Source organism: Triturus cristatus, chromosome 7 (genome assembly GCF_964204655.1).
Source record: "Triturus cristatus chromosome 7, aTriCri1.1, whole genome shotgun sequence".
Taxonomy (NCBI): Eukaryota; Metazoa; Chordata; class Amphibia; order Caudata; family Salamandridae; genus Triturus; species Triturus cristatus.
Genome location: NC_140590.1, coordinates 1,503,094,734 through 1,503,107,219, shown reverse-complemented (window position 1 = coordinate 1,503,107,219; position 12,486 = coordinate 1,503,094,734).

Genomic DNA, 12,486 nt, shown 5'->3' with positions numbered 1-12,486 from the left:
GAGGTATGTTCAGATTGGATGCCACGCATAGGCATAGTTGGTCACCCAGGAAGGAAGAACCCAAAGTGGGCTCCTGTTATGTACAAGCTACTCAGCTACTGCTCAGATTCCAAAACATCTAAAACGTAAGAAAATATTGATACCGTAGATGAGTGTGCACCATAACATAACATAGTACAGCCCCGTTCAGCTCTACTCACCTGCATGGCATGGCATTACATTTATTAACGTTCGAATATTAAAAGATTTTAAAAAGTCGACAAAATTTAAGAGGCAACCACAGCACTGAAAGCTAAATACACCGTTTTACTTTTAACCAAAATGCCACAAAATACACAAATGTGTGATTCTAATAAGGAGAAATTTTAAATAAAGATCTTTGAAAATAAGAGTCATTTTAAGCTTGTGTGCACACAAAAGTAAAAGCAATTTCTTGGATTTCCTTTTTTCACTTAACTTCACAACATTTTTCCCATTGTATTCTACAGTTGACAGTCAAAACGAGTCTTATTATCAATAATCATTAAATTTCGTAGGAAGACTAAGGAGGATATTCACAAGAACGTGTGCTAAACATCACCAAAAAATGCTAACGGAATTTTACACATCGCAGCCTATTGCGGTAAAATAACCCCGTGTCAATGTGGAATTCACAACAAGGCGGTACCATGCGATAGTCTGCAGAAACCGTAGCCAATGTCCGCAATACAAACAATTCAGTGGGGATAAAAACACAAACCTCAAAGCAAAAAACCATGCGATGGGCCACAGCACAATGAGGAAATCACCGATAAGCTGCGCCAGGCCTGCAATACACACATCGCAGGCGGGAAAAATCACTATAAAAGTAGAAAAAACACTCAAACACAAACTGACCAACAGCCAAACACAATGGAGGCAGCCGGAGCAGGCGCAGAGGTCGAGATCAACCCCACAAGCACCCCGGATGACCAGCCTGGGACCTCGGGGACAGGGAAGGGCAAGGACAAGAAGAAGAGGAAGATGAAGTTCAGTCCACAGGAAAACAGGATCCTAGTCACGGAGGTGATGGAACACCATCAACAACTGTTCGTCACCTCAAACGTGTCATTGGGCACCAAAAATGGAGTATGGCGGGACTTCATTGGACAGGGTGAATACCGTCAGAGAGCACAAGAGGTCAATGGATGAGGTCAAGAGGTGATGGATTGACATCATGCGCAAGACCAAGGAGAAACTCGCAGCCAACCAGACGGCAGCAATGCAGACTGGAGGTGGGAGCCCAGTGCCACAGCTCGTGCTGGATGACATGGAGGAGCTGGTTTCGACAGTCATCAGTGTGGAGACATTGGCCAGAATCAGGGAACCGGACACTGCTTGACAGGACACAACACAACCGCAACAGGGTGAGTGACCACCAGGTACTGGGGGGACGGATGGAGATGGCCACAATGGCACACATGCACAATCAAGCAGAGCACAGTGCACACCTACAATGACTCTGGGTCATGGCCCTGATCTACAGACTGTCACAATGTACAATGCCATGCTGTCTGAATGTCAACATGTGCCATGCGGCTAGATATATGTGGCCACATTGTAATACACCATCTCCCCTGCACATTGCAGCGGCACCGTCAACACCTCCTGCAGAGCAGACCCAGCCATTCTTCACTAATGACGAGGAGGACACCCCCAGCATCGACACCCACACCATCCAAGACATCATTAACATCATCCGCAACTCACCTCCAGGATCAGGGCAGCCCAGCTGCATCAAGGAGACCCCACCCACTACCCAAAGCACCCAGCAGGAGGCACCCACAGCCCCGGCAGTCTCTCAAGACCCCCATGAACAACACATGACCTTCCAATGCCGTGTGCTGGAGGGCCAGAGGGAGACGGCTGAGCAGGTGCGGGTAGCATCCAGGGGTGTCAAGGTCCCATCAGGGACCAGCTCCAGTCCCTAACAGACAACCACGGCCCGCTCACTGACCCCCGATACACTCCGCTCCACTCACCTTGTACCGGGACATGGACTGCCATATCCAATTTGATGACCAATGACACGGCGACCAGACTGCGGACTGTACCCTTCCTTTTCCGCAGTACTTGTCATCCCCGGATGGACTCTCTCTGGCCCTCCACGGGTCCATATTGTGAAGTGTGTTTGGCATGTCCCGGTACTGCTCCAGCTTCAAATCTCCACTGGATGTGCAATAAACATCCAGTAACACACTGCTATGTCATGTCTTTCATCATTCATGTATGAATGTGTGGATGTATGTAGGGACAGTGATTCCCCTCACTTCAATGATGCTCATCTAGTGGGATGCCAGTCACAGTGTGCTTCATTGCCTATTGTGTTCTGGGTGCCATGGACACTACAACAGGGACACACGCATTAGTCACTTCCTTGTCCGGACATGGACTGAACCACGCCCAGAGCCGCTGAGTTATTGTTGCAAGCCCTGCGCTTGTCCGGCGTATGCCAGGCCAGACCACTCCACTTACGCTCCGAGGGGGGCCCACATAGCTACCTGTCGCAGGCATACTCGCTGGTGGTGTGCAGGTCACTGGTCTAGTTGTCAGCATGTCACGGCCACTCCCTGAGGGCAGGTTTGCACACACACCACACCCATCCGGCACAGGTGTCACAGGTCATGTGACCCCGCAAATATAAGGGGCTGACAATGTCACATTCCCCTCTGCCGGTGGTGACTGGATGACGGACGCTCCGCGGTTCTCAATCATAAAGGGCCCATGAGTTGTTGCGCACAGGGTTGGTGCCACCTGAAGCCTTGCGGCTGTCACGGGTCCACCACCACGTGGCGCTGACTGGTGTTGCACAGGGTTAGTGGCACCCGATGTCTTGCGGCCATCACAGGCCTAACACCTCGTGGCGCTGGCTGGTGTTGCACAGGGTTAGTGGCACCGAAATAGCTGAGCGAGTGTGCAGCCTGCGATGATGACGTGTGCACTGATGTCGTCTCCAGCATTGATGACTCAGGACTCAGGGTCATGTGTGGGACCTGCTGTGCCGCAGGGCGGTTCCGCATGATATGGACCATGACATGGTGGCAGGACCGGGCCTGGGTCTTGCACGGGCATGTGGTGTGCCAACTGGTGGACACACCGGTGTAAAGCAGTTGAACAGTGGGGCCTGGGTGCGCAGGGGCAGCGGTGTCTCTCTCTCTCTCCCTTCCTTTCCTTCTCTCTCTCTCTCTCTCACTCTCTATCCCTTTTCTCTCTCTCTCTCTCTCTCTCTCTCTCTCTTGCTCTCCCTTCCTTTCCTTTCCTTCTCTTTCTCTCTCCACCTTCCTTTCCTTCCCTCTCTTTCTCTCTCTGGCTTTCTTTCTTTCTCTGTTTCTCTGTGTCTCGCTCCTTTGATGTGCGCATGACACACGTCCTAATTTTGTGCTTTATTTTCCAGGCTGTGACGTAGAGATTGTCCCTGACGGACCCGAACAGGAGTCTTCCGCATTGGTGTTTTGGGTTGTATTTCAATAAAGTTTTTGGATGTTACTTCAGTGCTGTGTGACTGTTTCTCGTTCTTCTGGCCACACAGTGTGTTTTTTTTTGACAATGTGTGTCATCATGTGCTTTTTGTGGCTCTTGGGTCGTGCACGGTAAGCGTTTGCCCGGGGGAGGGTGGGGGGGGGGTTGGGGATGGTGGTGGTGGGTGTTGTGGCCCTCATGGGTATTGGAGCTGCATGATTATTGTCTCCATGGCATCTGTGGGTCTTCAGGTGTGGCTCTTGGCTGGGCTCCCTTTCATGTTGTGGGTAGTCATCCTGCTTAGCACCAGCAAAAGGCAGGTGTTAAATCCCTGGTTCTACTGCAGCTTATCGCCTGTTTTTGGTTTGCTTCGCAGATCTGGCAGTTTGTTGTGAAAGTGGTGTTGTGGTTTTTTCATGTGTTTTTGCACGGGAACGCCTACTCTGCATCTCATTAGGATTAGTTGGTGGTGTCCAACTTGGAGTTAAATTTTGGGGCAGTTATCGCGGGAATACTGGCGTTGTCTGCAGTTTGCACCAGCTTGTGAATGGGGTGTTAAATCTATCTCCACTTTTGATGCGTTAATGTGGAGATAAATCGGAGATAAGTCCTTGTGAATATCCCCCTAGGACTTTTTTTTAAGTGCTTGTTATGTCACATTTCTAGAAAACACTCCCACCCGACCTAGATTTCTTTGCGCAAGGCACAAATGAGCTCAATGGGCCATCCCTTGCCATCACTTTTAGAAAATATTTATGTATCCATTTTTTTTTTTTACAGTATTGTTACAGTTTTTCCCCCTTACTCCCACACCTATTAAGGAAAACGAGGGGGGTACCTCTTATGATTTAAGATTAATGCTATGTCACATTTTACATGTCTCTTTGACCCCCACAAAAGTGTAACATTTACATTTAAAGAAACACTTGAAAGCTAAATACATGAAAATGTAAATAGAAATGTACATAAGTTATTTTGCAGCAGTTTTTAATAACTTGAACCATTCAAGTTGCACTATTGACCTTTCACTTTCTTTGAACATTACTGCTTGCAAAAAAGGAGGCTGAAAGGCCGCGTTACTGCCTATTTTCTTTCAGAACTCCTTTCTGTTTGCACGTGCTGCAGTACCAGGGGCGTAACAAGGGCCACTGCAGCCCCTGCGGAGTAGGGAGGCCCTCAACCCTTCAAGGACCTTCAGACCCTCAGAGGGAACCCAATCAGCGCATTGTTAATGTATATCGTGAGCGATCGGAGAATCAAGGCACCTTCTTCTTAGTCTGCAGGAAGGCGCCTGCGTTTTGTGATATGCCACCGTGCAGCTCCTGTCGCACCCCTATTTCCAGTGACACTGCTGTGTTCACAAGCATTATTTTGCTCGAATTCTACAGTCACATACAATTGGAATCACACTCCCTCTTGTTGCTGGCTTATTTATGATAAGTGACCGACAGCAGGGCGGTTCCTCCGTAATGGCGGTGGAGCGTCGCCCTACTGCCAGCAGATGATAAATAAAATAATAATAAAACATTGTTTACTATAGTACTATTTATCTCTGTCTGAGCTGTTTATGTCTGGCAGGAGGGGTGGGGCCGGGCCATGGAAGAGTGGAATACTGTGCACTTATGAAAGGGCATGTCTGTTTGGCCAGCGGTCTTAGGCTGGCCAAACAGACATGCGCACTGTTTTTTCTCCAGCCCAGCTGTGTTCCACAGCCAGTTTCGAGAAACCCCACAGGCTCCCAGGTACCCTTTGAGTGGCAAACCAGGCCACTCAGACCATTCCAGATGCTGCTCTCATGCTAGAGAACAGCGTCCGGATTGGATGGTTTCCATTGGCGGCAGCCACCATTGGACAATAGTATTGGTATGTGATCCCTACAAAAAAAAAACCTGCATGGAAAAGAGTTTTATTTATAAATGGTGGGGATTGGTTTTGTAATGAGTACAAGCAGCACAGTTTAGACATATTTATTTTTCAGTCGTGTTAGAAACTCAGCATCTGACTGGTAAAATGACTTCACCGAGGGAGTAACAATTCCACGCGATGTTTATTATCATTAAAAACATAACAGCTTCATTGAATAAAAAGCTTCTTTGCACTGTGCCTGATACCCGAAGTGAGTGTGCTAAACTAAACAAGAGATTGCAAATAATCTTGCACATAAGCAGTACATGCGTGATATATTTTTTCATGAGAAAGTCATTGGAATACATTATGTCAACATATCAAAATCGTAATTTAGTTGCCTTCAATTCACTTGCTCAAACTCGAATGTGTCCCTGAATACATTGGTGTTATGTACCTGCCAAATTCAGCCATCACCTTAGAGGTATCATAAAGAAAATTTGTAGCACTTGTTGTGCAATGTATATTGCTTTCTTAAATGTGATTGATTTGTGATTCTGTAGCAGTAACAGTTTTTCAATCGCTATTCCATAAATATTTCATATTTACAGCGATTCCATTAAGCAATGGGGTGATCTTCCAGTTGCAGTAGTAAAAACATTTTCTTTCCTGGAGAAGCCTCCGTTTCATGAAGAGCTTGCTTCCTAGTCTTTCTATGTGGAGAGAAAGGGATTGTTTATTGTTTTCACTGCTCACTAAATTGAAATGTCAAGGAGCTTAACTTCAAAGAGCTTAAAGAGGATGGATGCTTCTTTTATTATATGTAACATTCATAGGGACCTTGCAGTTGCAAACTCCAGAGGGGAGCAATATATCTGACAGAACACATATACAGTGCACTTTATTTCATAAAATCTCTTCCCGTCCATGAAATAACAAAAATGGCAATCACAGGTAACCCGGTGCTTTCAACGTGGAAGCAAACAAAGGTCAAACCTTATTTTATTTCTCAATTTACTTGCTCAAACTCCAAGAACTACAAAGGTTACAACTCAACTTCAGAAGAACCAACAAACCAAATATGCGAACAAATAACGGCAAGTAGGAGATCTTGTTCTTGTGAGAAACTGAGACTGAGTATAAAAAATATATTGGATCGAACAAAACAGTTCTCATGAACTACAAAATAAACAGCAGAGAGCATCTTTTGGGGCTGCTGGTTTACTTTTTTGATGTAGCAATTAGTGAAAAATCACCGCAGTGGGGTAAGGGTGGGAGTGGTGCTAAAAACTTTTTATAATCTTTGGTTGAACTCCCACAAACCTTTGGAAGTAGAATCCACAGAAGGAAATGCATGTCACCTCAAACTCTCCTTGTCTCGTGATTCAATAGCACTGGTGACTCACAATAAAGCTCTCATTTACAAGCCCCTTGCGCCTCCTTTGCGCGGCCGTTGCGTCACTTCTGTGACACAGCGGCGGCGTAAACCACATTGCGCCCTATTTACAACGTGACGCATCTAGGGAGATGCATCACGTTGTAAAGCCCTGCGCCACATGAAACCTGCGTCAGGTTTCATGCGGGCTTTAAGGCGCAGGGTGGACATTCCCTCGCAGGTACGCCTCGTAAACGTGATGCAATGAAATCTACAAGATTTCACTGAGTCACTTTTACGGCCATGCTGCATCAAAACCCTGCGCCTGCTTGAAGCAGGCGCAAGAAGTGACGCAGCATGTTAGGCATAGGGCGCCCCCGAGCCTTGCTGGAGCCGCGTCGCGCTTGCGACACAACTCCAGCAATGCGGCGCCTTTATGACGGGGGATGCGACATGCATCTGCCCATCCGTGCACCACGGCGCGCCGCATTTACAATGCGGCGCATCAGTGGTGGCGCACGGTTGGTTTTGCCTGTCGCAAGTGTTCTGGTGCATCCCTACTGATTTGTAGAGATGCGCCAGACCTTGTAAATATGCCCCTAGGTGTTTTGCAGGACATTTAGCAATCATGATAATATCTGACTCCACAGGGATCAGAAATGACTGGATACTGGATGCCATTAATGCCACCTATTTAGAGTTTTTGGGAATAATATGCTGATTTTGTTGCTTACTTCACAAAAATATGAGTGTCCTGATAACTATTCAGTGTAAGAAAGGGCCTCTTTGTGCGTTTTGAACTCTGGTTTTTGAACTCTGCACGCTGGGGCACTGCAGTTTAGTTCCCAATGTACATGCTCTGACCCCTAAAAAATGGTAAAAGTGCATAACTCTGAATTGGAATATTTAACTTCTTAATAAGGTCATTGTATATGCTGCAAGAAACACACCAATTACATGGAAAAGTTAGGAGTAACCTGTAGACTGCAGCACATGTTGTATCATCCACTGTGCTGAAAAAGCAAACATGACTTCACGCGTATCTCTGTCTGACTGCTGCAGTTTTTAAACCCGCAGCTGAACTTGTAAAAATAACCCATTATTGACAAAAAAGAACCCTGATTTTAAATATCAAATAAGTAACCCCTAAGTAGGCCTCGCAGCCCACAAGGTAGGTGCCTAATATTTAAAAGTGAATCATAAAACAATAGGCTCCTGAAGGAGTCACGTACATTTACTTTAAATTGAGTAGCTGTTAAAATATAACCTGTATTGAATACATATATAAGAAGGCAAAGAGTACATTGTAAAAATGTTTTCTGTTTATATATACAAGATTTCAGCAAAGAATTATCAATACTTACACATAGTCCGTCAAATACATGTTCCATCAGGTTTTAAAAAAAACATTGTGAAGAGCACACTCGACTCAAAGAAATCACAACATTCAATTCATAATATATCTATATTGGTAGATTATTGTGGGTCGGTATATCCCCGTAACACATCACTAACTTTCTGACCATAGTCCATCAAAAATTGAGAATGTACATACCTGGTGATAAAAGGAAGGACCCGTACCGTAGCCTACTGCACTCCGGGGATATTTGCTGCCCCATTGCTTGGTGCTCCGTGTGCTGCCTGCTGTCTCTCCCGCCGCCACTGCCTACAAACACCTGAGGCGCGGCCGCTGTGCGGGGAGACTACCTGGCCCAGAAGCCCCTGCAAAGAACATCGCGGGACACGCCCCCTTCGCGCCCAGTGGCGCTTAAACATCAGCTCGACTTCCCACTTCACGGGACGCACGCGCGCGGGCGGCACCGGGGCGAAGGCCGGGCCAAGGGCGGGCCCGTTTAAGCCCGTTAAAGACCGATCAAGACCAGACCGGGCCCCCCCTCTTTATTCGTCATCAACCCTGCCCGCATATATTTGTATGTATGCTTTGCTCCTTCAAACTATAATAGCGAATTTCTGTGAAAACGTTTATTAATATTACTATTTAACACCATGTCCACAAGGGGTAGCAGAAGTAAAATGGTTATGGGCCGAGAACAGGGGTTAGGCCCGTTAGATAATTTTATTATAAGGGCAAATGAAGCCATAGATCAAGGCATTATCCTTCTGGAGCGCAGAGTATCCCAAGATTTAGCTTTGGCCAAACGATCATCCTTGGGATCCCTTGCGTCAGCCAGAACTCTAGTGCAGGTTAAGGAAATTGGCTCCACAGTAGATGTTCGCGCAGAAGTGCACAGTATGCCAAATGAGGTTGATTTGTCAGCATCACAACTTCTAACAGACTCACAATTGAGCTTGGCATTAGAAAGGTCTCCGGAATTGCTCATCAGTCCTACACCAGATGAGACAAGCATGAGGCGGTTAAGGGGAAGGAGGGAGGGTGCTATACGGAAACAAGTAAAACAGACAATTGTGCCAAAGGTCAAAAAGTCTTGTATGCCGAAGAAAAAGCATGGGAAAGAATTAAACCACCACGGAAATACCGGCAATGGGAACACACACTCAGATGTAACAAATGTAGTTTTAGATACAGGAAGTGTAGAGGCCTTGGGTACTTTGGGTGGAATATGTAACAACTGTGAAGCAAATAACCAATTACTGACAAGAATTGGGGAGCTGTTTAACAGCCATCTGTCCCCGATAGAGACTAGACTCATATATATAGAAAAACAACTGGCCGAATTGAGTGCTCTTCCCAAAAACCTTCCCAACCACGGGGCTTTAACAACCGGGGGAACCAAATCTAGTAATTCTAAATCATTAGGCACATTAAGTAAAAAAATCTCTGCCCCAGTGGTAATTTCAAATGTAAAGTTAAACACCTCGCTGGTTGCAGATAAGAAAACGGTAGATAAACCGGCAATCTCTACTGTGCCTAATAGACAGAAAAACAATATATCTACGGTCTCCACCACACTCCCCAAAAGGGATTGGGACATGGGAGTGAAAGAGGGCAGACTTAAAGTTAATCTGCCCCCAGAAGCCAGCCCCTTTGTGGTGGTTATGACTGGGGTTCCAGAGGTGGCGGACCACATAGATGAACCTAGTTGGTCACTAAAGAACAAAGTCCAACATTGGCTTAACATTAATCGCCCGCTACCTCCCCATCGGTCAAGCAGGATTCTAATGGTGCGCAGAGTGCCCTGGGTGGGACAAGAGAGGAAAAAAATCTATGGCGACTGTGTTATAATTAATTTTGAGGACCCAAACACAGTAGATTATATATGCTCATGGAGAAATCAAGGGCGTAATGAACGTATTGAAACAAAAAGACTCGCCTTTTTTTATCCCCCTAGGAGTCGCTCTGGGCCGGGTTATGACGAAAATTGGAGTAGAATAGGCCACCGGGATTGGGGTGGAGATTGGGGAGAGTGGGGAGGGTACCCTCGCAGTGATGGAGAATTTATGGAAACCTGTAGAGGGATCCCGACTTCCAACAGGTATAGCTGTCTGGAGTCGGTAGACTGACTCACACTACCTACCGGGTCCCCAATCAGAAATTGGGAGGGGCTTAGAAAGAATAATGGTAATGCCAATCAGACGGTTAATAGCCACCTAAAACCAACTCCTGAGAACAGGGACGCAGGCATAGATGTAGCTGCAGCATTTACCACACAGAGCCCACTAGCCATAGGGACAAATAGTATGGAGATTGCTGTAATTGAAATCCCTGGGGGTGGTGAAGACAGTGCATCACCCAAACATATGCCTTCAAATAAGATGATTATAAATGGGGAAACTGAAAAACCCTGTCTAAATAAGTCGACTAAAACTGATCTTAGTATCCTCAGCTGGAATGTCGCAGGGCTGGAGCCTAGACTATCGGACCCTGATTGGTTAAAGACACTACTTGATAAAGACATAATAATGTTTCAGGAGACCTGGGCTATTACTGATCTCCATATAGAGGGCTTTCGTTGTAATAGTGTAACTGCAACTAAGCCTGACTTTGGCCGCCCTGTGGGCGGGTTACTGATTGGTATTAGGATAACGGCAGGTGGACATATAAAGATAATGCCAACCAAAAGCCCTAATATTCAGGTTATTGAATATAAAAGAAAGGTCCCTATTTATGTGATCAATTTTTATAATAATGTCTATTCATTCCCAAATCATTTTTTTTTAGATCTTTCTAAATTTTTATCTGATGTGATTGAACCATTAGACAAAAGCAGGGGTAATAGGATCATTCTAGCTGGGGATTTTAATGCAAATATTCCTAACTCTGAATTAAATAAAGGAAATATCCAAACTGATCGTGCGGCAAAACGGGTTATAGAATTGGATTGCCTTATTCGTGAGCATGTTTTAACTAACGTGATGGATGTAAATCATAACTCTACAACTAATTACGTTCCGACATTTAGAGGTAGAGACCACTCCTCAACTATTGATTACATTTTTATGTCACCTGAGTTAGTTGATTGCCTTATAATGGCTACGGTCCTAGAAACCACTTTTGGGGATCATAATGCATTAGTGGTGAAAATTAGATTGGGTCCCTCCCCAGTATTCGCACGCATATTAGGTGCCAGAGATATTACCCCCGTTACAAATAATCTGAGGCTGAAATGGAGGGGGGTCGACAGTGGTAGGATAGTCGAGCTTGTTACAAACAAGCATCAGCACTTGATCGACTCATGCATACTCTCAGATGGGAATAATCTAAGGGTAATTAAAGATTTTACCAATCTGTGTACAGTTATAAAGTCACTCCTAACTGTCCCTAATCAAAGGATAGATAAGGATCCCAGGTGGTTCGATAGAAATTGCTCAGTTGCTAACAGGGCCTTGCGTAAGGCACTGAGCACAAAACCAAGGTGCCAATTGGAGGTTAGGGTGGCAAGAAAGAAGTACAAATCCACAATAGAGGAATGCAAGGCAGCGATTCTGATAGAGCACTGGGAGGAGTTATCTGATTCCGCAACAGGGAAGAACGGAACGACTTTCTGGCCTGTAGTGAAAAAGATGCGTAATATGGGAAATCAACTATCTACAATTAGCTGCATTATCCCGAGTGATCGGTGGGAAGATCATTTCTCCAAAGTATATGCCACACCCCCAAATGTTAATGATGACTATATATCTGGCCAATTGTGTCCTATACAGATTAGTTTAGGCGAGGTGATTGTGGCTATTAAACAGAGTCTTGGTAATAAGGCCCCTGGGCCAGACGGTTTTCCAATAGATATAATTAAATGGAAACCTGAATTTTGGGCACCTATTTTAACGAATGTTTTTAACAGCCTACCTCTAGTACCTATGCCCAACACATGGTCTACAAGCATAATAGTGCCAATATATAAGAAGGGGGAGAGAACAGATCCAGTAAATTATAGACCTATTTCACTCCTAGACAACACCTTGAAAATTCTGGGACGAGTCCTATATAATAGAGTAAATACTTGGGCAGAGAAATCGGGTGTTTTGGATCCGTGTCAAATGGGCTTCCGAAGTAGGGTTGGGACGACAGAGCAGTGCCTGAATTTAAACTTAGTAATTGGCAAATATAACATCGCCAGGTCGTCACCAATTTACCTAGCCTTTATGGACTTATCGTCCGCATTTGACTTTGTAAATAGGTCTAAACTGTGGTCTATTCTTCTAAATTATGGTCTAGACGCACCCCTTGTACACTTCTTGGCCTATCTGCACACCGATACAAAAGCCCAAGTAAGGATCGGGATGGCGGGGGAAATTTCTGGGGCCATAAGAGTGGAAAGAGGAGTTAGGCAGGGGTGCGTTTTAGCACCCCTGTTGTTTATTATTTATAT